The sequence below is a fragment of the Stenella coeruleoalba genome (assembly GCF_951394435.1).
Source record: "Stenella coeruleoalba genome assembly, chromosome: 9".
Taxonomy (NCBI): domain Eukaryota; kingdom Metazoa; phylum Chordata; class Mammalia; order Artiodactyla; family Delphinidae; genus Stenella; species Stenella coeruleoalba.
In genome coordinates, this window is record NC_137155.1 from 55,224,934 (window position 1) to 55,252,750 (window position 27,817).

At 39.8% G+C, this 27,817-nt stretch overlaps 1 protein-coding gene across 1 annotated transcript in view; it reads left to right on the top strand.

The window, feature by feature from the left end:
* LOC307191369 (uncharacterized protein) overlaps nucleotides 1-27,817 on the top strand; it is a gene marked incomplete at its 3' end in the record, with an annotated part of 547,413 nt that overhangs the window by 239,879 nt on the left and 279,717 nt on the right. The gene's annotated exons all lie outside the window — the stretch shown is intronic.

Consider the following 27,817-nt stretch of genomic DNA (forward strand, 5'->3'; position numbering starts at 1 on the left):
TAGGATTCTTCCTGTGGCAGCAGAATGTGAGTAAGTGGCATATAAATCATATTGGAAGTAGGAGCTGGGAGGAGAGGATGTTGTGGGCAGGAGGAAGCTCCATGAAGGCTTAAGAGTTGACTTGGGTGTTGAGGAAGAAGCAGGAGCTGATCAAATGAAGTCTTTTGCAGAATATCGTCTGATTCCCTGATCCAGGGTATGTGTAGTGGTTTTTAGAATCTTAGGGATTGGTTTGAATAAATCCGACATGGCTAATAGTTTACGGACTAATCAGGTGCGGCTGAAAACACCTCTCTGGCATTTGTAATGGTAGGCCAGCATCACAAGGATGTGTGACAGGTACAGGTGTTGCTCAGCCAAGCTATCAATAGCTAAACAGCCACTTTTGAGATATGCTACTTTTTATTTGCTTCTGAAATGTTCACAAGAATGAATGTTGCAATTCTGAGGAAAAGGATTCATCATATCACTACGTACTGGGATGTACTGGGACAATGTTGGCTTGAGACAACATATCCTGGATCTCAAGCCTAGCCCTGACGTACATGCAAGTGACCTCAGACATATGGTATGCCCCCCCTCCCCGTGGCACAGTTGTCTCTAGTAAAGTGAGAATGGTGGTAGCACCTATTTCAAAGGGTTGTTCTGAGGTTTAAAGATAATGCATGACCGTGAAGAGTCTAGCTCCTGATGTACGTTGCATGCTTAATAAATGCAGTCTCATTAATTTTTTTTTGTTATTACTAGACCCTGAGATTCATTCTGTTGTGGAAATGATTCCCAATGGTTTTTCAAGACCTGAACTGCCTAATTGTGGCCAAAAACTTAACCTTGCTTTGCTTTTTGTCATCTTTGGGTTTCAGATTTTTTCTTTGACCTCCGGGAGATTTGTCACCTTGGATGAAACACCTTTATTAACATTCTGTCCATCTTTCAAGTTCCCTTTCAAATTCCATTTGGGGAACTTAGGAAACGCTTTATGGAAGAGCTGGTATTCATCTCTCCCTCTTAGCTCCCTCAGGTCTTTATAATTTTATTATGGCATTTATCATATTCTATCCAGTACGGTAGTTATATGCCATCTGTCTCTGTCACCACACAGTAACTTTCTTGAGGGTAGGAAGACGAGTCCATTTATCTTGGAATCCCCCACAGCACAGAGTACCTGGCACGCAGTAGATGCTCAACAAATATTTGTAAAATTGGAATGATTCAGAAACTCTAAAAAGACTTTCTTATAATCATTCACTTTTCTGTTGTTCATTGAGCTTTCCTATTGGGAAGGATAATTTGGGAGATTATTATGAAGCAATCTCAAGTTTCATGAACCAAAGGTAGAGTGATTATAATTCTTGAGTTTTTAATACCATTCCTCGAAGAGATGGAGATAAAATACAGAGCAACAAAATACTGGAGTAACTATTGTTAACTGGCATTTGTGGGCTCCAACCCTGCTATTGTGACCTTGAACTGCGTGACCTTCAATAAGCCCTAAGCTTCTCTGAGCCTGTTTCTCCATTTGTAAAATGAAGGTGTTCTCTCTCTTTCACTTGTAAATCTATATAATTCCTGGCTTCTTTAGATACAAAGAGGAATTTTGCCATTGTTCTCAAAATGAGTAAGTTGAATAGGTCAGGGTTTTTCTTGAAATCACTACTATATCCCTAGGACCTAGAACAGTGTCTGGCATAGACTAGCTGCTCAACAAATACTGAGTAAATGAATGAACAAATAAATATATTTAGACACAATTTAGTAATGCTGAGATACACTGCTTAGGAATAGTTACAGTCCTGGCCCTCCAAAATACCGTGTTCTAGGGAGAGTCATACCAAGGCAAGAAGCACACCATGGAAGCAAATATGGAAAATAGGACCTGGGGTCTACCTGACATTTTTCTACAGTGCGGCATGAGCTGCATACAAGAGACCTCCTTCGGGTTAAGTCTATGTATACCAGAGCAATTAATATTTGAGAAAGGACAATTCTTTATTGTGTGCAGACGTCCCATAGAATGTAATTTATTGCCCAGTAAATGTCAGCACAAACCCCAGTCATTTGTGTCAACCGAAAATCTACCCCCAAACACAAACATTACTGGACTCCCCCTAGGAGCAGTGCACAGCCCCTCATGGAGAACCACTAATCTGTCCTCTGACTGGTTTAGCTTATGGATGGAGATCACTGCATGTCCTTTCTTCTTCACTGCACGAAGTTATAATTTGATATCAATTAGCCTTAGTATCAACTCTGGTCCTTCCTTGTTAGAATGATTAGACACATGAAAACTGTGATCTTGTGGAAAGTCCAGTCCTCTCCTAGGAACTTGGTTCGCCATCCCACTCTCATCTCCCAGAGTGATAATGACCAAATCTGAAGTGTTGATCTCATGGAGAAGCTACAGAAGGGGTTAATGTGGAATTGCCATGAATATCCATTGGATATCTACTTAGAAACCTGGAACAGCCCGTTATAAAAACCTTGGTTGATGCAGTGTTACTGGCCAATTTGAAGCCCAGATCTTCCTGATGCTGAAGTTCCTTTGTTCACCTTATCTCAGGTTTTAGTGTCAAGCTAAATGGACCTCAAATTGCGTTTTCTGTTGGCCCGATGGGATCTGAAATATTAAAAGTTAATGCTTCTTCCCCAGTCCTAATGTTTTTTCCATGTGGAGCTTGGTAGGGTAACATTCCTGCCCAGCTCCATAGGAAAGGTCTACATTGGACCACTTGTCCCCATGAATGCTGGATAATTGTATTTAATTCTGGATAATTGTGTTTATTTCAGTGTCAGGCAGCCCACTCACCACAGTCTTGGGCCACATATTCTCCAATATCTGCTTTACAGTATTTATAGTGATATTTTGATCTCTCCGTATTTTACCCTTTTGTCTTATTTTTCACTTGGCTCATAATTTGGGAGAAGAGGGTCTTCAAACTCCAACACTAGACATGAAGCTTCATTCTTTAGCAATAGCATCCATAAACACTCTAAGATTTTTTAAAATATAACTTTCAGGTGTACAGCATAGTGATTCACAATTTTTAAAGGTCATATTCCGTTTATAGTTATTATAAAATGTTGGCTATATTTCCTGTGTTGTACTATATATCCTTGTAGTTTATTTATTTTATACACAGTAGTTTGTGCCTCTTAAATCCCCACCCCTATCTTGCCCCTCTCTGTTTTCCTTTCTCTACTGGTAACCACTAGTTTTTTCTCCATACCTTTGAGTCTGTCTTTTTTTTTACATCCACTAGTTTGTTTTATTTTTTAGATTCCATATATAAATTATATCATACAATATTTGTCTTTCTCTGACTTATTTCACTTAGCATAATACCCTCTAAGTCCATTCATGTTGTTGCAAATGGCAAGATTTCATTCTTTTCTTTGGCTGAGTAGTACTCCATTGTATACATATACCACATCTTCTTTATCCATTCATCTGTTAATGGACACTTAGGTTGCTTCCATATCTTGGAAATTTTAAATAATGCTATTATGAATATTGGGGTGCAAACATTCTGAGATTTACAAAAGCTTTAGGGTAGTTAATGCTAAAGGATTCTACATAGCCACACATCCTGTTGGTTAGGATACAGGTTCAGCTCCATGTTAGTGGCTTTACAAGGTTCAAGTCTGAGCCAATATGTGGCAATGCTCCGTGATGCCTGCAGTTGTCCTGGCTCCTCCATCTTTTTGCTCCATCATCCTTAATGGATTACTTTCATATACATGGTCCAAAATGGCTTGAAACCAGGCTCACTGTTCCAGCAGGCATGAAGGAGGAAGAAGAAGGGAAAGAGGTAGCTTTCCCTTTCCCTTTAAGGGGGCAGTGTGGAAGTTGTCTACAACACCTCTACTCACATCTCACTGAACAGAACTTAGCCATGTGGGGGTAATCAGTAAGTGCTTGCTAACTGAATGGATAGATAAATGAATAATTCACTGCTTAAGGAATCTCTGGAATGAATTCTAAGAGGACTGGTTAAATGGATTTTTGTGTCTAAAAGTTCACTCAAGCCCACATTGCAGGTGCCCTGACATAAATGTGATCTAGTAAATTTGGTTAGTACAGAACCTTGGTTTGAATTCAGGTCCTAGGGCTTCCTCTGTTCACTGGCTCCTGTGTCTTGCTTTTGTTTATGCTGGAATGATGTCTTGTTATTATTACACAGATGCCAGAATCTTTCCTGAAACTCCAGTGGTTCTTACCAAGTAGGGCAAGGCGTTCTGCCGGGCTCACACTAAAGAAAAAAAATAATAAACTGTAAAACCAACTTCCAGTCAGAAAAGCAGACAAACCTGGCAAAGGTTTTGAAACATGACTTGTTGACCAGCCTACACAGAGGAATCAGATATTTGGAGGTAACAGGAAAGATGATTCATGGCATGACTTCAGCAAGACCACGGTACCTGGAACTTCCACTTGACCACATGCACATGTGGTAGGACACAGGAACCATTAATCTGTCTTCACACCTCTTTCTCACCCAGAATGAAAATTGTTTTGTCTAGCAAAAGAGGTGGGCTCAGCCAAGGGGAGACATATCAGATTATGTTTCCTGAAGGATCTGTGTTGTTATAGGGAAAAGACAGCAATAACTTGCAAGGATTCCAGGGGAGATCATAAGACCCCTCTAGTTCCACCATTCTGCTACTCTTAGGATGGAAGTAGTGTGATGAAATGTAATATGTGGTGGAGGGGCTCAGGTTACTCAGATGTGGTAGTAGTAGATTTTTTCCCTCTAATTTGGGAAATCAGCAGTTTTTACTTTGTCGCAGAACAAATGGATCTGTGACTAATGTTATACAATTTATGTAGCTGATTCCACATAATTTTCACAGTTGTTTCACATTTATGGCAGTAAAAAGGTTTTTCTCCTACTCTGAGATTTATGAGGTGGGATGGAATTTGCCTATCCATAGCCCCCAGTGCTATGCTTATATTCTCAAAGACCATCTCCTCCACTTTACCTACTTTACAGATGAGGAAATTGAGACTGTCACCAGTTCGGTGACTTGTCCAAGGTCACATAGCTGCCTCATAGCAGAGCAAGAACTAAAGCCAGGTCCCACAAGTACTGGTTACAAGCACATTTATTTGGATGGTTAGGGCTCTGCATGAAAAGTGATACGATGCCTGATTCTCCTCTTTTTCAAAAGAAATAGAAACATCTCTCTTCCTTCCGTGTCACCATTGCACACTCCCCATTTTGCACTACAGCCATCCACCCCGTGGGAGGGGAGAGTTGAGGAAGCCCTGTTCATTGCATGCAGACTGATGTCTGTTTCCCCAAGTGTTAGCCCATCAGATTTTACTCAGTAGGCTGGATCTCATCCTAGGGCAGGAAGTTTTCAATTTATCATCTGAAAAATGAAACAGTTTAAAAAAACTACAACTTGTCTCAAATTCTGACCAGTAAGAACAGGAATGTACACCCAAGCTCCCCTCTCACCAATCACAATGAGCTCTTTCCTCTTTATTTTATAACGTGGCCCCCTCAAAACATAAAACCCCCAAGTGTCTTTTAAGTCACATTCTCTAGAGTAAAACCTGGGATGCTGATTCTTGAGTAACAAATTTATTGAGAGACTTGCTTTTAGATGAAATCTGTAAGAGAGTGAGGGAAGCAGTGTAGGGCAGGAAAAAAAGGAGGCAGCGATGTGGGTTCAATTGTAGTCTTGCCTCAACCTGATCTCATGGGAGGCTCTGGAGTGTGAATGGTTGTCCCTTTTCAAGGAAAAGGGGCTGGGCATTTATATGAATGTATCAATCAGTCTTTGGTTGTCAGCCCTCCCAGGAGGGTTGGTGCAGAACCTCCCAAGCATCTCTGAGCTATGCTGTCCAGCTGGCCATGGCAAATCTCTGAAGCCAGGAAGCGTACAGCTGTGAGCTGTTAGTAGCCAATTTGTACAGCAGCTGGGGGATGGTTGCACTAGTAAGGGATTTGGGCAGGGCACCAAGAGCATACACTAAACATTGCTGTATGTCCATGTCCCAGAAAAGAAAAATAATTATAACCATCATAACAACACAAAACAAGGGATCAGCTTTGTTCAACATGAAGCATAATTCATAGTTCTATTTGTTCTCATTGCATAAAAGTCACAAACAAGACACTAACAACAAAGGAAAACTATAAACACCACCAGTGGAGGGATCTGTTAGAACTATGTCTGAACCATGACAGCTGAGTAAAAAAGGAAGATTCACTGGAATGCCCTCAGTTCCAGGGTTCCCTTGGCTTCCTAATCCCTGTGATTCTTTTCTGCATTGATCCCAATTCCCCCACTTTTGACTTAAAACCTGGGCAAAGGCAATATAAGACTCAGGGCCTGAGCAAAGAAAGCAATTGTTTTGGAACTACCAGTGAATTGGGAGAATCTGTTCAATGCTGTCTTGCCTCAACAAAATTATATCCAAGGTGGCTCTGGCTCCTGCTCAAAATAGGAAATACAGGACAAGCTTCTGCCACACTGTCCCCAAAGGTGAAAAGAATCTATGATATCTCAAGAGCTGTAATAGTCACCATGTAGACATAGACTCATCTAATCATTAGATATCTATTTGAAGATGAAAATTGTAGAGATGAGCAATACTTGTTGAAGACAATGGACCAAATAGCATCAATACTCGCTAGTGTACAGATCAAGAAACAATTTTATGGTGTTCTCACCTCCCCTCCTTTTTTGTATATATGGTGAATTTAAAAAAAATCTATAAAGTAGGGAATAATAATGTTTACTCCACAGTTTGTCATGATGATTATAGTGGCTACTATTACTCATATAATAAAATTTTGACTGTTGCATTTATTTACTACAACTTATATGTGCCAAAAATATAGTTTACTTCTTCTCTGTTATTAAAAAAATCCCCTTTCTCACAAGCCCCCATTGCCACTGAGATGGGGAGGAGATAAGGATGTGAAAGACATAATCTTATCAATTAAAGATTACTGGTACCCTTTGGTTTAAGGCCATCAGTTTCAGGTCAGTATTCGGCCAGTAGGCGTAGCAGGTGCCCACTGGGGCTGTTTTCCTTCTCGAGGGCCCTCTCTCTTATACCTCACATATTCTGCATGTGACACTAGGGCCTGGATATCAATGACTCTGTTTAGAAAAAAGTGAGAGCTTCCACAATAATGAGGCATCCTCAGAATTCCAAATAACGTTCAGTTAGGTTTTTTTGTCTATTCAGTTAATTAAAAAAAAAAAAAGTTCCCTGGGAGAGTGGGAAAGTGAATAGAAGGGCCTCATAATTTAGTTGGTGTGGCTTTTCTTTGACCCAATTCTCTTACATATTGGATGAATTTCTTTTGCAAATTGAATAATTTTCACAAGTCAATTACACACATTCCCTCAGCCCATTTGAGTGTAATGAAATAGCTTAATAGAATAAAACAATAACTCCCAAGATGATGATGTTGGCCATTATTAAGTGTAACAATAGGAATTAATTATGACAGCAGAAGGGATAATTGATGATTTGGAAAATGGATTCTAAAGCTCTTTTCTATTGTGACTTCAGAGACCTTTCAAGAGTTCTGAGTGCTTTCGAACAGAATTATTAATAACATGTTTTTTTCCTTAATTCCTTACATTTGGTTAGTCCTTTACAAAACACTGTCATGTACAGAATCTTGTTTTTAATTTAACCAGCACTTTGATAGAGCTTGCATGTGCCAGGCTCTGTTCAGAGGGCTTCACACATATTAACTCACTCGATCCCCAATGCTGACTCTCTCCTGTGTGATTCTGGGTGCTCTTTTACAAATGAGGAAACTCGGGCTTAGAGAGAGTGGGGAACTTGTTCTAGGCTCCCCAGCTGGGAAGTGGCAGATCCAGGATCTGGATCCAGTCTGCTTCCTGAGTCCCTGCTTTTAACCTCGACACTGTTGTACCTACCTCTCAGTCTTACCACCACCCTCAAAGTGGGCATGTTTGGTTCCATTTTCTTGAGGATTAAATACTCATTGCACAGAAATGAGCTAGTTAGTAAGTGCCAGGGTTGGAATTCAAACCCTTGCTCATAATTCCCAAATCAGTACACTTCCTGATGTGTCTTTATGAAGCAAATTTCTTTTACTCAAGGTAGTATGTAATATTTCCAGAACTTTGGAGCACTGAGTGAAAAATAATATATTTCCTTTCGGGAAAAAAAAATTGAGCAGAAATTTTGAGGGCTGATGGAAACATATGCAGTTCTTTTTAATTGGAAACATTAAGAACATAGACTTATAGAATGCTTAAACTACAAGATGTCATAATGCCTCCTAATAATTCTTATATTCACTGTGCACAGAAAGTCCCTAACAATTTGTGGTTAATGCAGGTTCTCAGGCTCCAACTCAGGAATCCACATTCAGTAGACCTGAGGTCAGGCTCAGGAATCTGAATTTTAACAAACATGCCCAGGTGATTAATGCTCATTTTTGAAATGGAGGAAGGCAGGTGCAGAGGAGTGAATAGACCTGCTCAGATTTACCAAGATACTAGGAAAATCAAGACCCTAAGGTCAACATGCACTAAGTATACTTTGGTTTATTCATAAGATGACATGTTTTATTTATGAAATTCCAAGATTAATTTATTCTCATAAGAATCACAAACTCACTAATGCAATTTATTCTTAAGTGAGTTAAAATTTTCTTATAAATGAAGCTAAGAGCTGCTGAATTTTATGGAACTAAATGTTTCTGAGGTTTTGCAACTTAATGAATGTAAGCAGCAGCACTTACTCTCCCCCAGAACTTAGTTTGATTAATTACCTCAACACTTTGCATGAAATCAAATATATGCAGAATTACTTTAAAGAGATGGGATACCTACCTAGAGATCTAAAGAGACAGAGTATATAACAAATCAGTGGCATTAGCCCAGTTAAGCAGAATACATCAACAGAAGGAGGGGGTCTGCATGGAATAAAAAATTGGTAATTGGAGAGCCAGAAAAGCTGCAGCTATCCAGGAGTGTGTGGTGAACAGGAAACCCTGTCTCTGCTCCACTCAAGGGTGTGCTGTTGACCCCTTCTGGTGTGTCTGCCCAGCCCATAGCCCCATTCTCTAAGCCTTCCCCACCCACAGTGATTGATTTTGGAAGCCATATTTGTAGTATACCACCCTACGCCCCGAGGCCAAAGTTGACTGCAGGGCTCAGGCTCCTGACACAGAACTGGGGCAGTCAGATCTCCATCACATAAAATTATAACTGAGATTCAAAGGCTCTCATTTGTCTCTTCTAGTAGCTTCATATATAAATTCAGGAGTTTTTGGAGCCCAAGTGAAGAAGAGGCGTCTTAATGAGAATGCCCAAAGGACATGAGATGTGTCCTATGCAATCTAGGCGGGGTGCTCAGTTGCTGGTTTCTGAATCACACCTGAGAAATCTAAAGTGTGTGAGCTTGACTGAAGAGGGGTATGGCATTAGAATTAAGTAGTATGGCTTGGAAAGTAACAGACCTCCCAGAATTCTTGGGGGAAAAGGATGCACGAATGTTTCCCAGGCCAGATGTGGCCCATATACAAGCAAAAGCCAGCAGAGGATTATCTTATATACAGTCCAAAATGGCTGCCTTGAGGTGTGAAGGGAAAGAAACTGTGGGTGCTGTATCATTTTGCTAGGGCTGCCATAACACAGTACCACAAACTGGATGGCCTAAAACAACAGAAAGCTATTCTCTCACAGTTCTGGAAGCCAAAAGTCCAAAACCAAGGTGCTGGCAGGATCATCCTCCCTCTTCACACAGTCATTCTCCCCACGTGTCTTTGTGTCCATATTTCCCTCTTCTTACAAGGACACTAGTTAGATTAGATTAAGGGTCCACCAAACTCCAGTAGAGCCTCATCTTAACTTACCTAATTACATCTGCAGTAACCCTATCTCCAAATAAGATCACATTCTGAGGTTTAGGACTTCAATTTTTCTCTTGGGGGGACACAATTCAACCTATAACAGATACCTAGGCACTGAGGAAGGACTCTCAGGCAGTGGGCAGAATAGAGACACATGTGTATATATCTTCTGTTAAGGAGATGAAGATGAAATATCCCTATTCTCCCCTCTTCTACTGCTCGTGATGGCAGAGTGCTGCTACCCCATCAATAAAAACCACAAACAGACACAGACAATGCTGCAGTACCGTTCCAGGAAGAGTGTGCCTGCGTCCCTCACCTTTCCTCCCTCTCCCTGCTCTGACCTTGAAGGGTCAAATCTGTGATTAAGAGAAGAGCAGCTCAAGGAGAGGAAACTGAGAAAAATGGATCTAGCCTGCCTTTGACTTCAGGCTTCATGCCTGAAAGTGGGCTGAAGCTGGGGGAGGGGAGAAGTCACAGAGTATCGATTATTTTGTCGCACTGGGTGCCTTCATTACTAAACTGAGACTGTTTTTCCACTTGAACTGTAGGAACTTTATTTATTACTTAGGAATGACCGACCCATTATTTGACCTGAGTCTTCATGCAGGGGCAAGAGAAGAGCCAGACAGACTCATGGAATTTAAAATGATAACAAAAAACAAAAGTAAAGGTACTTTTGGCCTACAACCCATGAGCCATGCTTGTTTAGCATTATAGTTCCGCATGATTCTTTAAAGGAAGAACTTTACATTCTGGCTTACATTTCAGTCTCCCATGAATTTGGCTACGGTTCATCTGTGCCCCATTAACTTGTCTATATTTGATATATTGGCAAAAAGTGTTTTCATTTTGTTTTGTTCATTTTTGGTCCAAAGAGCAGTACTGATAAATAATGACACATCTAAGGTAACAGGATCTATATTTAGGTGACCTGTCTTGTCCTTTTATCTTGCTGTTTACCTCTTCAAGTCCCAACACTAGGTGAGTAAACATTCAATCACTCAATCATTCCTTAAGCATTTATTGAGCACCTACTTTTTAAGGTTCTGAGACATAATTGAGAGCAAAACAGACATTATCCTTGCCCTCATGGATGGACTATTCTAGTGGAGGAAGAAACTGACAGATAAATAAATATAGCCATATAGATAAACACCCAAAGACAAAAAAAATCAAAAACACCAACTTAGCAAGTATATTTTCCATATAGAATCGGATAGTCTCATTTCCTGAGCTATCATTTTTAGAAAGAAATTCTTGATTTTTAACATCTTCCTGGATTTCTGAAACCCAACCATATGCCCAGATTAAGATGAAGTCTGACTCTTGAATATTGGTTAATATATAATTCTTTCTGGTTTCTCTTTCTTACTCTGGTTTCAAAATAATCCATGTTAGTTAGAACTTGCAAAACACAGAAAAGTAAATGAGGAAATTAAAAATCATCTCCAATCCCACTTTATCCCACTTTATTTTATTTCTTGATTTGTTGTATTTCCAAATTCTTACTCTCCTTCAGGCACAATAAAAGAAGAAGAAAATTAAGATGGATTTGAAATAAAATTAGCAGGGGCTGTGGTTATGCAGAACTTTTACTGTTATATGGTAGGAGATAGGGGCACTAGAACATTCTGGATTGTTTCTGGACTTTGGATGTTTTACATGATGCTCTGTGTGAAAATACCCTCCCTCTTCTTCTGTTCTTTTGTATTGTGAATTGTCACACCCTAAGAGAATGGGAAGGATCACTGAATCTAGAGCTTTCCCCAAACAAGAATGCAAATCATTAAAGATCTAAATTATCCCACATGAACTTCAAGAACAAAGTGGGTGAGGAGGAGAGTGTCAAACCATAATTACATTGCTCAGGACAGAGAGGACTTGAGGAAGTTAAAATTCAGACCAGCACTTTGGAAACAACAGTTTATAGATTAGGAGTCTGAGGCTGAAGCCTGGAAGGCTGACTCAAAGTTACAGGCTAGCTACAACAGGGAGATGGACTGACTGCTTTTAAGCTTCTGATGGCTAATGAAGTGCTTTGTGCTGCCTACTGACTTCTAACTTAAGCACTTCTTTATTTAATCTTTTTTTTCCTTAGAAACATTAACCTTTTCCAGTTCATCTTTTAAGACCTTGGTGACCAAAGTCAAGTCTGATTCAGATGCAATGACTTGTAGAATGTTTTACGTACATTTGCTATTGTATGGTTTTAGAAATAATTTTGGGGTAATAGAGCTAATTGTCAATATGTGATGAACATTTATCCTGAACATAGAAAAATGATTTTCAATCCACATTTCCTTCCTCAGTACTCACACTCACATACTCATGCACGTGCGTGCACACACACACACACATTTTTATTCCTCCCTTTTGTTTCCTTTTTCCCAGAAAAAAATTTAAAAAGCTGAAAAAATATCTTGGTGCTTTTGGATCAATTTTCCATTTGAAATAGCTCAGCAAACAGCCAGCTATACCTGATGGGCCCTTGGAACAGTCTCTTTTATGAAATTCCAGATAAAAAAAGGCTACCAGAAAGAAAATGGCAAGGGCCTAAGTGGATTTTTAGGAACCTGAAGACAGAATTGAGAATCTGATATTAAAAGAGGCAAGACACAAAGCAGAGTAAAGGGGTTAATAAAACTAAAGATATGAATGCAATGTATAGGAATTAGACAAAAATGATTTTAAAAGGAAGTGCCATTCTCATGGTGCTGAATTGGCCTCCTATAACTACAGCTGCTCTTACTAGGTGTGAAATTAAAAAAATATATATAATTAAGGAGCTTTTGATATTTCTTACCTTCCTCAGCTGTTTAATGAAATTGGAAAAAACTACACAGGCCCATAGGTGAGGTCAGCTGTATTTTTCTCTGCTCTCTTTCTTGCTTCATTCTTGGCAAGTCCAAGACATTATTGGGATATTTTATTTGATTTTCTTTCTTTCCAGGCAATGCATTATGTACCTATCAAATGGTGTTTGGTAATCAATTCTTGATCTTTCCTGGAGGTCAGTCAATGACACCATCTAAACTGTCATCTCATTTTTTTTTCTTTAAAGAGAATCCATCTATTTCCTTTGAGCACATAGAGATTTCAGATGCAGGTAAGATATTAAACCATTCATGAACAAGATGACATTTTTTCTCATCAAGACTGTCAGCTTCTATAGGAAGATGAACTTAGTTATTAAAGGAGTCTCTTTCATTTAAAGTTCCAGGTAATATGCTATAATAGCAACTCATCTCATCTCTTCATTGCAAGATCTCTTCATCTCTTAGTTACTTTTATTTTGAGGGTGGAGGGTGCGTATGGAGGAGGAAGGATGTTGTGGATTCAGATATGGAGAAACAGAGACTTAAAGTCAGAATTCTGAGGTTCAAATCAGGGAAAATTGTAAATGGCTGTATATTTATGATGCATAGAATACGATATAAATGTGTTGGGAACACCTGCCAGGCATATTAATAGGTTAAAGGTAATATCCTAAAAGTTAATAGGATACAAGTAAAACAATAGTGGAGAAACCTTGAAACTGGCTCAGTGATTGAGCGGATGATTTACAAGGTAAAGGTTTGAAATACTAACATACCTACTGTTTGTGCTCATGCTCAACGTCCATTTACTGAGAGCACAGTCGGTTATATAAAGTTTTATTTCTCCTGCAGATTCTGAATCTGAATTTCAGAGACAGACTTAAGTGTTGTTTTTGGAAGGCTTGGTAAAAACTCCAATAGCTGTTGCATCTTTCTGAATGCTTGTGTGTCGAGTTGGCTGGGGGCCATTTTGAGCTTTTCAAATTAATAATTTGAAAAAGATGCAATGCCTGTACATAATGACTTCATCTTGTCTGCAGAAATGATTCAAAACAGCAGTTGCTACGCACAAGTTGGTCTCATTAAGTGAGATTTTGATGCAAGAGCACAGGTACTGGTGTTAGTGCTGCTGTTGGGTAACTACTTAACTGTGGAAATAATGGCAGAGCAGAAGGTGTGAGAAAGCATTAACACTGATCGTTATTCTGCTGAGGGTTTAGTGTCTTCGCTAGATTTTCCCTTTGTTTTCCATTTGGAGCAATGTACTGCACTTTAGCATAATTCCTTAGGGCTTGCAAGAAATGTAATTGCTTTCTTCTTTTCTTTTTCTAGTCAGGAATTTGCTTTAAAGAACATTCTAAGGTTTTTACAAAAATATTTGTAGAGACCCTTATTTCACTCTATTGTCAATTCCATCTCTTTGTTAAAATATCCTGATGAATAGTTTTGATGTGTAAATAACAAACAACAAAAAAGGAAACAAACCAGCAAAACCACACTCCCCCAAAATAAACAAAATAGTGTAAATTATCTGGAAAGAAATACATTTCTTCAGTGAACCATTTTTGACTCTCCAAGTGTAGAGCAATGTGTTGGAACCAGGTCACTGTGTTAGTAGGTACAATAATTAGATGTTCTGAGAAAATGCACAAGGTAAGACATACCCACAGGGGCTATGGGAAGAAGATCAGGTCTAGCTAACACTCACATCAAACTCATGAGGCATTCCCAGCTCTCAGTGCACATTTCAAAAAAGCTAGAAGCTACAAATTTCCAGTGCCCTGAGTTATGACTGAACCCATAGGCATAACCCTTGTCCTACTGAAGTACAGTCAGTTGGGAAAGCCATTCTTGTTTTCAGTTTGACTCCACATGGCATATATCCTGCCACTCTGTGTCTTTGATCTGCCCTTTGAACAGAAAATTCAAAGGTGACAACTACGAAGTTGAGTGGGACAGAAAAGTCAGTATCAAAAAAGAGGGGGCTCAAGAAACATTTCCATGACGATAGAAACTGTCGCATGAAATGTTAATCAATGCTGGAAGTGGACCTGGCTCTTCTTAAAAAATATTTTTAAATTGTGATAAAGTATACACAGCATAGAAGTTACCATTTTAACCACTTTTTAGTGCATAGTTTAGTGGCATTAAGTATATTGTGCAACTGCCACCACCACCCGTCTCCAGAACTTTTTCATCTTCCCCAACTAAATTCTGTGCCCATTAAACAATAGCTCCCCAGTGCCCCCAGCCCCTGGCAACCACCATTCTACTTTATGTCCCTGTGATACTTGACTCATCTCGATAGTGCTGCCAACGCTAAGTATTCCTTGACTTCAGGAACTTTGTTGTTTATTTTTAAAACCCATCAGAGAAAATGCACAGCAGCTGGGGAAGGTAAAAACCTCCAGGGATCCATTTGAAAGAATGGTTATGCCAATAATAAAGCTTGTGAAAGGAGCTATCATCCCCGAATGAGACAGGCTCTTGCCCAGGCCAAACTTAACGCAACATTTCTACTTTGAAATGGCTGGTGATAGAGGGCACATTTATGCTGCAGATGGGAGAGGAATTCAGTCACCTGGGCCAAAGCCAGGGCATGGAAATGGATGTCTCTGGGATCTGGTGTGCAGCTATTACTGAGAGAGGAAGTGTTTGTTCTGGAGTCATTGTGATTGAAGTACCACAGGGCCAATTGGCTTATTTTTCTTGGTTTATCAAATTACCAGACCAAGGTGAGGATTTGGAATGGTTTAAAACACAGAAATGCAGCCTACTTGGACCTCAAACTGGATGTGGTCCCAGTTTGATGAATGAAATGCAATTGTTTTCCCCAGCTCACCCTCTCCATTCCTCCCCAGTGCCCTCACCTCCACGAGAAAAACAAAATCCATTCAAGTTGAAAAATAATTTACATGGACAAAGTAGAGAGTGGAAAAACGAGATTAACAGCCAATCTGTAAAATTCTGACCCAAGGAACAATGCCATCCCCTTAGTGGCAGAAAAGGGCCATTTTATCTGAATCATCTCAGTAATTACTTCAGCTCTTCATTTCCCTTTGTCTGTGTGGACAAATTATGTATTTAATACATAAAGTTAAATTATGTCTCTGATCCCAGGGATATCATTCCGGAAAGTCTTGTTCATAATATATATATTTAAAGATTTTAACAAGTGTGCAGAGTTTACACAAAGAGAAGAGTAAGCACATAGGGACATGAATTTCCTGCAAAGAAAAAAAAACAACTCTAAACAATTAGTCTATGAGTCCCACTTAAACACGCAGTTAACCATTTGTAGATGTTCTTCAGGGGAACTTTTCACTTACTCAAGGGCATGAGATCCCAAGTACATGGCCAGCTAAAGACAGGACATCAATTTCTGTTCCCATGTGCAGTACTGGGAAGCTTCCATCAGGGTTATAGGGAGATCTCTTTTAGGACATGAGAACAGCTGAAGATATGATTTCTTTTCACGTATGGGTATTGCTAAGCACTCAGGGACCATAAAAGGAAAAGAATACATCATAAAAATGAAAGACTTTGGTAGGTTGTTTGACGTTACATATTAAATCGTATCACAGCAGAATAAATTTCTTTATCAGATTAGCTGGGAATAGGACAATAGATTGATATGTTTTGAAGTGGGGAAGAAGTCACTCAGAAAGTCACAGGCATGTAGCCAAGGAGGGCAGAAGTCTTTGGGGGATCTACAGTAGGGGGTAGTGCTGAAAGTGGGGAAGGGGATTTAAAAGGGACGATGGGAGGTGGTGAGGTCTCAAAGAGAAGCTGTGCCCCTCCACCACCCCCTTCCAGCCCAGGGCTGTGGCTTTTGGCAATTTTCTACAATGTCATGCTAATTGGACTGGCCCAGCAGGACTAATTCCACAAGGCCACATGAATGGGATAGGCCCAGAGAATTTCCCATGGAGGAAAGTGATTAATTAGAAGCAAACCTGGGAACATAGGGTAGACCCTCACTCTGGGGCCTGGTTGCCTTGGGCCCAGTTTCTTCGGGTCTGAGGTGGGATTCACAAGCAGGGAGGAGAGTTACTAAGCTTCCTTAGGAGAGATGTGGGAGAGCCTCTCTTTTTTGCTCTGCCTTGATGCCCCCCAAAGAGAGGGACTGTGCATACAAGCTGTGGTTCATTAGGGTTAGTCTGATGCCGGCCAAGTGGAACTGAAGCTTCTATTGAAAAAAGAACGTTCCCAGGCCATGTATGGCTGGCTGCCTTCTGGCCACCCCCATAGTATCCAGTTCAACTGGCTGTGGCTAAGGACCTGAGGTTTGACCCTCATAATAACCCATATTGCATGAGTGATAGCAGCTGAGGTAGGAAAACGTTTGTTTAGGCCACTGTCCTCTGAAAGTGTGTGTGTAGCAGCCTTGAGCCTTATTGGACACTGGCCTCAGTCCATCTACCTGTGATATGAAAACTGGATTGCCATTGGCATGTGTGTGAAGAAGGGAAAGTCCAGTATGTGGGTTAAGAGCACAGACTTGAGCATCAGGTAGACCTGGGTTTGAACCTTCCCTCTACCACTTACTTACTCAGTGTACGACCTCGGGCAGCTTAGTAACCATTTCTGTGTCTCAGTCTCCTTATCTGTAAAATGGGAATGATGACTATGCTTGTGTCATGGGATTTGTTGTGAGAGTTAAGTGAGATAATGTATGTAAAGCACTGGGTACAGTGCTTGGCCTAAGACCCCGTAGGGTGTGCATTCTTATTACCCTCATTTTATAAGGAAGGAAACTGAAGCTCTGAGAAGATAAACAACTTTGCCCATGGGGCCACCAGGTAGATGTTATTATCGCTTTTTTAACAGAAAGGCTTAGTTACATGCTCAAGATCATAACCTCTTGCCCTCAAAACTAGGTGTGTTGGGATGAAACCAGAGAGGACAACATTGTAAAACTCTGACCTTCACACAAACGCCCACAAACAGGAGGAAAAGATCCATCTCTTCTGCTTTTCCACAAGGAGCCATGGAAACTGAGTCCAGGCCCCCTTATTCACAGGAGCGGGACACAGGGAAGAGAAGAGCAGAGAGCATGAGGAATTCTAGGAAATAGGCCCGATTCTCAAGAATAACACAGAGCCTGTCTTTAAACATGGGCTTATTTATTCAACAAGAAATGTTCATTCTGGACAATAAATGATTAGATAGGCATCAAATACATTCAATAATAGATAATTCTTCACCCCTGTTTGAAACTTCAAATAATTAACTTGTTTCTTTTTCTATTCAAACAAGACAAGTGATTTTGTTTGTTTGTTTAACTGAATCAACTGGTTGTTTCAACATCCTTATAAAAAGCCAAATTCTGCATCTCCACATGGCTTTTGTATTGACTGTCAGGACATAGGCCCAGTTACTGAAGCTCAGATAGAGCTTCCACACTGAATTAGATCCTCCCTCCCAACACCCCCCATTGAGTTGACCACTTCTTTCACTAGACCAACTAAATCAGCACTTGCTTTAAATGCAATCTTTTTTCTTTTTTGCGGTACGCGGGCCTCTCACTGTTGTGGCCTCTCCCATTGCGGAGCACGGGCTCCGGACGCGCAGGCTCAGCGGCCATGGCTCACGGGCCCAGCCGCTCCGCAGCATGTGGGATCTTCCCGGACCGGGGCACTGAACCCGTGACCCCTGCATCGGCAGGCGGACTCTCAACCACTGCGCCACCAGGGAAGCCCAATGCAATCATTTTTTGCCCACACCTTTCATAGCCATGAATAATCAGCATCTCAATATCTCATATAGTCTATCAGCAAAATAGGAAAATTAAATTCCCTTCTTTACTTTTTATTTCAAGATAATGTTGGGAAAATTAATGGGATATGTAACACAATTTTAAAACTGTAAATTCACTTCCCTAAATATGTTCCCACTATTACTTTATAATAGACAGGTATTAGTGTATGGTTTAACAGTGGTACCCAGTGCTTGTTCTGTTGATTTTCTTCTGCAGCCGGTGCACCGAAGTACAAAGTGTTACATACACATGCAGCTTATTTTTGTCCTCTGTTGGGGAGAGAATCCTAGATAGAGCTATTTAATCTTGAGATTGGAAAAGATCTGAAAAGTGACATTGATGGAATATGAGTGTGTAAGTCCTTTCAGCTTTCTGAACAAGAGACCAAATAAATGCGAAGCATTCAATTTCTAAATAAACCCTGATACAACAAACATTTCCCAAATATTTAGCACAGTGCCTAGAAAAATGTATATATTTATTAGTTTATAAATGCCACAGAAGAGAATCCTTGGGTATATGATGCTAGCCATCTATAAAACATTAAAATAAGGCACGTTTGCAAAATGGCGTAGTGTACTGAATACTGTCATTTATTTCCTCACTATAATATGTATATACTTTATATTTCGGAAAGAACATTCAGAGAAACTGTTCTTTCTCTAAGTTGTATTTAGAGTAATATTTTTCTTATTAGACCTGCAACTTGCCGAGAAGTTGTCAGAAAACATTACAATTCGTCCTTCATCTTAAACACCTCCTTCGGATCAGCATGTGAGCCGAGCCCACAGAGAGCTCTCCCACGTGCAAGGTGCCTTCCTGTCTCCTGCAGCCCTCACCCACATGCCTCAGCACTGCTGTGCTAACTGCTTAAGGCAGTGGGCTCGCATTTCTCCAAACAGATTATAATCTCCTTGATGCAGAACAAGCCTAAAAGAGGCTTTCAACCCATAGTTTGCTTTCCTCTCTTGCAGCCCAGAGCATGGAGCTGGGCACATAGGAGGTGCCCAGTGAGTCTTTATTCATTGATTGCTCTGCAAAGGACAGAGAAAGATGCCTTCTTCCTCTGTGAGACATGAAAAATATTTTCTCAGTAAATACATCCTGATAAAGAGTAGTGTTAGGTGGAAATAAAACAACAGAGAATGGGGTCTGTAGTTTGTGGTTTAACCTTTTTCCTGTGAGATGTTTAAACATATTTTCCCAAACATTAAAGGCTTAAAATGCGGTTTCAAGTCTTATCCAACATGTAACTTATGGGATTGAAGTCTGTCCTTCCTGTCTACCCCCTTAATATCCCTTTTCCACCCCTGACCTTGTTCTTAACTTGAGAGGACGCTTTTTCTTTTCTATGCTCTATCCTTGTCAGGTAACCATCTTCCTGACTCTTGGTTTATTCTTGTTTTACAACAAGACACTATCAGTAAGACCTTCCTCAGAATCCATACAAATACCAATATTTCAAGGAAAATTAAGATTTTCCCTAGTGTAATATTAATATATTTCCATTACAGAAAAATGTGAAAGTCAAAACATGGAAAGAAAGAAAATAAAAGTTACCACCCTACACTCCAGAGGTAACAGCTGCTCATATTTGGCATATGTCATTCTACTTCCCAGTGTATATTTTGAGCATTTTAATGCATTTTTTCTGTTTTACAAAATTAGAATCACACTACACATATTATATAAAGACACTTCCTCAAAACATTACATATTTTTCTACCACAGTGACTCTAAACCTTTGCTATGCCCAAGAACCACCTGAGAAGGATGTTCAACTGCCCATTCCTAGTTCTTTTGCCCAGAGACCCTGAACCAAGGAGTTTAAAGTAAATTCAGGAATCTGTAATTTTCATAGGCACTCCTAGCTTTCCCAAACCATACCCTTCTTTCTCAAACCATACTTTAAGAAATATGGTTCTATTCTACAACATAATTTTTCATGGCTGCATAGTATGGAGCCTTTGGGCAGATGAATACATATTCCATAATTTATACTATCTTAAAAATTCTTATTTTAGGAGTCGCACACACACACGGAATGAAGTAGAGTGGTATGAGGAAAAGAAGGATCTTGAACCCCCCAAAACTGAAATTTTTAATGTTGAAATTATATGTTGGTTTGATCTGCTCATAGTATCATTTTATTCAAACTACTTCCCTGGACAAGTCCCAGAAATGAATATGTTCTCCCTGAATATACAGTGAGGTAATTTCTTGGGTGAATTTGGTTAATAAGAATTACTTTTGTAAAATTTTATAGAAATTAAAAACGCTGTTATAGGGGCTTCCCTGGTGGCGCAGTGGTTGAGAATCTGCCTGCTAATGCAGGGGACACGGGTTTGAGCCCTGGTCTGGGAGGATCCCACATGCCGTGGAGCAACTAGGCCCGTGAGCCACAACTACTGAGCCTGTGCATCTGGAGCCTGTGCTCTGCAACAAGAGAGGCCGTGATAGTGAGAGGCCCGTGCACTGCGATGAAGAGTGGCCCCCGCTTGCCACAACTAGAGAAAGCCCTCGCACAGAAACAGAGACCCAACACAGCAAAAATAAATAAATAGATAAATAAATTCCTACCCCCAACATCTAAAAAAAAAAAAAATGCTGTTACAAAATCCAAGTGTAGCCCAAATATATTTGCACCAAAAATCTCAAGAAAATTCTGTTGTCCTTACCTCTTTGTGTATCCTAGTTCCTTACCCAGACTGCCTCTGTGTCTTTATCAGCAATACCTCTTTGGATTTCTCCTTATGTATATGCCATTTCTAATCTTTCCAGAACATTCATACTCTTTTTTTTTTTTTTTTTTTTTTTGCGGTACGCAGGCCTCTCACTGTTGTGGCCTCTCCCGTTGCGGAGCACAGGCTCCGGACGTGCAGGCTCAGTGGCCATGGCTCACGGGCCCAGCCGCTCCGCGGCATGTGGGATCTTCCCAGAACGGGGCACGAACCCGCGTCCCCTGCATCGGCAGGCGAACTCCTAACCACTGCGCCACCAGGGAAGCCCTATACTCTTGACATCTCATTGTCTTATAAACTCTCCCCACCATTCTTTTCTGCCACCAACTGAGTATTCTGTGGGTGGATGCCATCTATAACTTTTCAAAGGATATTAAATACCTGACAACATAATGAATGGGTGCTTTAGTTGGGTGAGGTAAGGGAGGATGAGATAACACCAGGAGGATCGGGAATCTGGTTTTCATGGTGAATTAACCAGCTGAACTTTTGTTAACTTTGGTGGCCACCCATATTTAAAGTTAGCAGTGGCAGAACTCTTGAGAACATTGCCTTCCTATAGGACCCAACTGACTGACCTAAACTCTGCTCCTGGTGGAGTTCATTGTTTACATCTGCCTGTTATCACAAGCCTCACAGAGGCAGGCACCATAGGACTGAGGAGGAGCCATAGGAGCTGGCAAGACTAATGAGGGCAGCAGGTATCTGAGAGCACTGTTCATAAGTGATCACATTGCTAGTTTTGTTGTTGTTGTTGTTTTGTGGTACGTGGGCCTCTCACTGTTGTGGCCTCTCCCGTTGCGGAGCACAGGCTCTGGACGCGCAGGCTCAGCGGCCATGGCTCATGGGCCCAGCCGCTCCGCGGCATGTGGGATCTTCCCAGACTGGGGCGTGAACCCGTGTCCCCTGCATCGGCAGGCGGACTCTCAACCACTGCACCACCAGGGAAGCCCACACATTGCTAGTTTTAATCTTTGTTTTAAGCCCTTCATTTTTAAGCAAATGAGTCTAAGGAAGGAAAACGGTTTATTTACTTTTACTGTGTACAAAGTATTCATCGAGTGTAAATATGCTGTCAAAGAGAAGACTGGAAAGCACACATGAGTCCTGAGATGATCATGATGATGATGATGGTGATGGTGATAGGAAGTTCTAAAGGTTTGAGATGTTTGCACAGTTCATCTGAGAGTCTCCAGCTGCCTCAAGACAGAGGCTCAAACCATTAACCCTAAAAACAGCCTGTAAAGAGACTGGTTTCAAGCATCTTTACATTCCCAGTGATGAAAGCCCATGTGCATGAGCCTTTCCTACAGGACTCCATGGTTACCAGCCCATTTGTATGAGCACAATGGACCATTTACCCTAATGCCAGGCAAGGAAAGAACCAGTCATCCCAGGCATTTTGCACATGACAGAATAACTCTTAAGAGGGTTAAGGAACGCTCATAGACGTGGTTAAGGAAACTGTTCAAAGACAGGATGAAGCATAACCAGAATTTGAACCTAGATCTTATTTAGCTGCAAAGTCTCGCTCATCTTTCCATTTCCTCCTTCTGGTTCTTTCCTCTCCGCCTTGACATAGTGGAAAATTAATGCTTTGTCACTGTCCGTTGCATTTTTCTTCTTCTTTTTGTAACAACACCCTGGGTTATTTTTAGGGAATTACCTTTTCCCACTTAATACAAGCTAGTGGGACTATTAATTAAGATGACTTTGTCTAGGCCAGTAAGGTACTTCCTACACGAAATTTAAATTGCTTTGTGAGCAAAGCAATAAAAAGAATGGGAAACAACTGGTCTCCATTCATTCCAGTTATTGTTCCCCAAACCCTCTGGAGTTATGAGGTTCTTGCTCTTTCCACGCCAGGTTCTGTACCCTTTTGACCGTTCTCTGAACTCCCTGAGATCCTTCCAGTAATAGAGTGAGTCAGTTTCTGTTGCTTGCAAACCAGAATTTGAAACTTAAACTTACTTGCAACTCTGAACATGTTAAAGAATGTTTTCTAAACTCACCTGATCTTAAGATTAGTCTAGAACAGTTATAAAAAATACAGATTTGGGGGTTCCACCTCAGGTCCACTAAGGCAGCATTTCCAGGAGTGAGGCCTAAGAAAAATGTTCCAGTATGCTCTCCAAGTAATCTGTTCTTTCCTCGAAAAATAAATTTAATTTTTGACCTTTTTCTCCCTGATTTCTAATTTTAATCCATCTTCTGTGTGGGTCCCTTTCCCTATGCTCTCAATTTGCAAATGATACCATGCTGTACCTGTCTGTCTACTTCTTACTTTCCTCACTCACTACATTTTTGAGATATATTTATATCAATGTGCTGCATAGAATTTTATGATTTGCGTATATTGCATTTTGTTTATTCATTCCCCTATCAGTGGGAATTTAACTGTTCCCATTTTTTGCTAGTACAAACAATGTTATAACAGACATCCTCCTTGGCTATGCCTATGAGAGTATTTCTGTTATATATACCAAGTGTGGAAATGCTGGATTATAAGCATATACACAGAATTTAACTAAATTATTCCAAATTGCTTTCCACTAAATTGCACAATTTACTATAAGGGCATGAAGTTTACTGTTTCCTCCACAACCTTGATGGTGCTTAATATTATCCAACATGATTTTTGTTTTAAATTTTGCCAATCTTGTAGACAGTAATGAGATGTCATCATTCTAATTTGCCTTCCTCTGGTTATTGAGTATTTCTTTATATGTTTATTAGTCATCCAGGCTTACCTGCTATACCTACTCACATTCTTTGCACATTTCTTTTGGGTTTCCTCTTATAACAGATTATATTTTCTAAAAATGGCCTTAGTAATATTTTCCATTCCACATTCACTTCCAGAACTTTGTCATTTTCCATCAAGATATAGAGTCTACTTCCGCTTCCATAAATCTAGGTAGAACTTTGTAACTACCTCAGTGAATAGAATGTGGTGGAAAGCATTGCATGACTTTTGAAGCTGGGTCATAAAAAGTAATACAGCTTCTCTCTTTCTCCTCCCCTCCTCTCTTTTTCTTTCTCTGTCTCTTCTTGCCCTTGAAATCCGGCCACCATATTGGAGGAAGCCTAGACCACATGACAAAACAGTATTAGATGTACCCACCTACCTCTCTAGCTAAGCATTCACCTGCTTGCCAGTGGTGACACACATGAGTTGCTGAGCCTTTAGGACAGGGTTCAGAAAGCATTTTCTTTTCCTTTTAAAGATTTATTTATTTAATTTATTTTTGGCTGTGTCGGATCTTAGTTGTGGCACGGGGCATCTTTGTTGAGGCATGCGGGATCTTTCATTGTGATGTGCGGGTTTTCTCTTCTCTAGTTGTGACGTGCAGACTCCAGAGCACGTGGGCTCTGTAGTTTGTGGCTCGCGGGCTCTAGTTGAGGAGCACGAGCTCAGTAATTGTGGCACACGGGCTTAGTTGCCCCACGGCATGTGAGATCTTAGTCCCCTGATCAGGGATCGAACCCTCATCCCCTGCATTTCAAGGTGGATTCTTTACCACTGGACCACCAGGGAGGTCTCTAGGAAACATTTTCTTAAAGAGCCAAATAGTAAATATTTAAACCATTCTTGGTTCATGGACCACACAAAAACTGTCAGTATTTGGCCTTCTAGGCTGTAGCTTGCTCTCCTCACACTGCAGCTAAAAGTGAGTAGAGCAGATGGGCTGTCCCCACTGAGCCCTCCCCAGACTGCAAATCCATGAACAAAACAAATGTACTGTTTGAAAATTTGGGAGTAATTTGTTTTGCAACCATGGTAACTATAAAACTTGGGGGGGGTTTCTTACTGATATTTAGAAGTTCTTTATCTGTTCTAGATACTAATCATTTGTTAGTTTTACATATTGTTAATTTCTTCAAGCAATTTGTTAATTTTATCTATGATGCTCTTCCTTAAAGTAGAAATCTTCATTTTTAGGTTATCAAAATATCAATTACTAGCTGTATAATATTGGGAACATTGTTTTAGTTTCTTTACCTATTAAATGGGTGTAATAATAGTATCCTAGTTTATAGGGTTGCTATGCCAATTAAATAAAAGGATGACTGTGAAGCACATAGAACACTGCCTGGCATATACTAACTGCTATCAAAGGGTTGAAAAGGAATAAATAATTTCTCTTTATATCATGTCTTTTTGTGTCTTATTTAAGAAACCTTTCCACTTCTTGTGCTCTCCATATCTACTTTTGGTAAAAAGTTTATACTAACCTCGAAAAAATTTATTGGACACCTTTTCTCTTTTTCTTTTCTCCAGAATGTCTTTTGTCTTACTGTTCCTTAAAAATTTGATAAACCTCACCAATAAAAATACTTTGTGTGAAAGTTGTAAGGCGTAGAGGGATAATTACTGTTTCAGTCTTTGTAAATGGTATCAGTTTGTTCAACTTTTCTGTTTCTTTAGGGTCAATTTTAGCATGTTATATATTTCTTGAAAATTTGCATTTGCATCTACGTTGTAAAATTAATTGGTGTATAGTTATTCATAATAATCCTCTTGTAAGACTTTAAAAATTTCTGCTTTGAGGTTGTCTCTTTTTCTTTTCATATTTTGTTTGTGTTTTTCCTCTTTCTCGTGATCAATTTTACTGTAAGCTTTTGTAAGCATATTAGTGTTTTCAGAGTCAACTTTTATTTTAATCATTTAAATTTTTTAAGTTCTCTCATTTCATTGATTTCCACCATTATCTTTATTTGCTTCCTTATGTTTACCCAGTTGCTTGTTCTCTAGCTTTCTTTAGTTGAATAATTAGTTAATTTTTATTTCTTTTTGGTTTATGATAAATATATTCAAATTTATAATTTTTTCCTTTAAGTATCACTTTACCTGATTCCCACAAATATTGGTATATAGTGCCTTCATTTATTTTAATTCTAAGTATTTTACTCTTTCTTGTTTTATATATATATATACGTTTTCATGTCAGAATAATTTTTATTATGGCAATTAAAAACTACTTTCGGGCTTCGTGGTTGCACAGTGGTTAAGAATCTGCCTGCCAATGTAGGGGACAAGGGTTCGACCCTGGTCTGGGAAAATCCTACATGCCACGGAGCAATTAAGCCTGTGCACCACAACTACTGAGGCTGCGCTCTAGAGCCTACAAGCCACAACTACTGAGCCCGTATGCCAAAACTACTGAAGCCCGCATGCCTAGAGCCCGTGCTCTGCAACAAGAGAAGCCACCGCAATGAGAAGCCCACACCCTGCAACGAAGAGTAGCCCCCACTCACCACAACTAGAGAAAGGCCCTGCGCAGCAACAAACAGCCAACACAGACAAAAATAAATGAATAAAAATAAATAAATTTTTTTAAATTAAAAAAAATGCCTAAGAAGCTTTAAAAAAAAAAACTACTTTCAAATCAACTATACTCCAATAAAAATTAATTTACCAAAAAAAACCCCAAAACCTACTTTGATCAAGAATGGCATTTGGCAAACTGCTACATTATTGCATTGTCCAGTCTCTTGTTTCTCTGTATCTAATAACTCCTTGAATAAAAATGTCCAGGACTTTTTCTTAAAAATCAGATTTTAATTGACATTATACTTTCATAATCATTTGGATTCCAGTACCTTAATTATAACAAAACGGGGACTTGTTTCCAAAACATTTTGTGCTTAAAATTTCTTATTGGTGTGTCAACTTGTGTGTGTATTTATTTATTCTGGTGTTTTTTAGAGAAGTTTTAGGTTAGCAGTAAAATCGAGCAGACAGTACAGAGATTTCCCATATACTCTCTGTCTCCACATATGGACAACCTCTCTCACTATCAACATCCCACATCAAAGTGGTACATTTGTTACAGTAGACGAACATACATTGACACATCATAATCACTAAAGTCCATAGTTCAGTTGATGGTGTACATTCTACAGGTTTTGACAAATGTAATACAATGACATGTATCTACCATTACAGTGTCTTACAGAATAGTTTCACTACCCTAAAATCCTGTGCTCCACCTATTCATCCTCCCTTCCCTCTAACTCCTGGCAACCTCTGATCCTGTAACTGTCTCCATAGTTTTGCCTTTTCCAGAATGTCATGTAGTTGAAATTATACAGTATGTAGCCTCTTGGTGGCGTCTTTCACTTAGCAGTGTGAATTTAAGGTTCCTCCACTCTTTTTATGGCTTGATAGCCCATTTATTTTTATCACTGAATAGTATTCCATTGTCTGGATGTACTGCAGTTTGTTTATCCATTTACCTACTGAAGGTCATCTTGGTTGCTTCCAACTTTTGGCAATTATGATTAAAGCTGCTGTAAACATCTGTGTGCAGGTTTTTGTGTAGACGTAAGTTTTCACTTCATTCAAGGAACTACCAAGGAGCCCATTGCTGGGTCATATGGTAACAGTATGTTTTGTTTTATAAGGAACTGCTAAACTGTCTTCCCAAGTGGCTGTACCATTGCATTCCCACCAGCAATGAATGAGAGTTCTATTGTTCCACATTCTTGCCAGCATTTGGTGGTGTCATTGTTCTGGAGTTTAGCCATTCTAATAGGTGTGTAGTGGTATCTAACTGCTGTTTTAATTAACATGTCCCTAATGATGTATACTTTTTAGCCTCTTTTCATATGCTGATTTGCCATCTGTATATC